Below are 506 nucleotides of genomic sequence, written 5' to 3' on the forward strand. Positions count from 1 at the left end.
TCTCTCTGTCTCTTCCTCTCTCCCTCTTTCTCTTTTCTTTTTGAGACTTGGTCTTGGGGTTGAACCCAGGGCCTTGTGCATGCTGGGCAAATACTCTACCAAACTGAGATACCCCAGGACTTTTTTGTTGTTGTTTTGTTTTTTGTTTTAATATCTGGTCTACTAAGTCAGGGTCTCCATCTGTAGCCCAGGCTACCGTAGAATTCTCAACCCTCCTGCTTCAGCCTTTCCAATATTGGGATTTCAGGTATGGACCACAGGCTGGGAAAATCTTTTATCAAGAGTGATGGGAGCTGGGCTGGAGAGATGGCTCAGTGGATGGTCCTGAGTTCAATTTCCGGCTCACATGGTGGCTCACAACCATCTGTAATGAGGTCTGGTGCCCTCTTCTGGCCTGCAGGCATACACACAAAAAGAATATTGTATACATAATAAATAAATAAATATTTAAGACGGGCGGTGGTGGCGCATGCCTTTAATCCCAGCACTCGGGAGGCAGAGGCAGG

The 506-nt window shown here is 46.6% G+C and overlaps 1 protein-coding gene across 1 annotated transcript in view; it reads left to right on the top strand.

Annotated features, from left to right (window-relative positions):
- Acp7 (acid phosphatase 7, tartrate resistant (putative)) overlaps positions 1 to 506 on the top strand; it is a 17,736-nt gene that overhangs the window by 979 nt on the left and 16,251 nt on the right. The window lies entirely within an intron of this gene.

The sequence above is a fragment of the Microtus ochrogaster genome, unplaced genomic scaffold (assembly GCF_000317375.1).
Source record: "Microtus ochrogaster isolate Prairie Vole_2 unplaced genomic scaffold, MicOch1.0 UNK103, whole genome shotgun sequence".
Lineage (NCBI taxonomy): Eukaryota > Metazoa > Chordata > Mammalia > Rodentia > Cricetidae > Microtus > Microtus ochrogaster.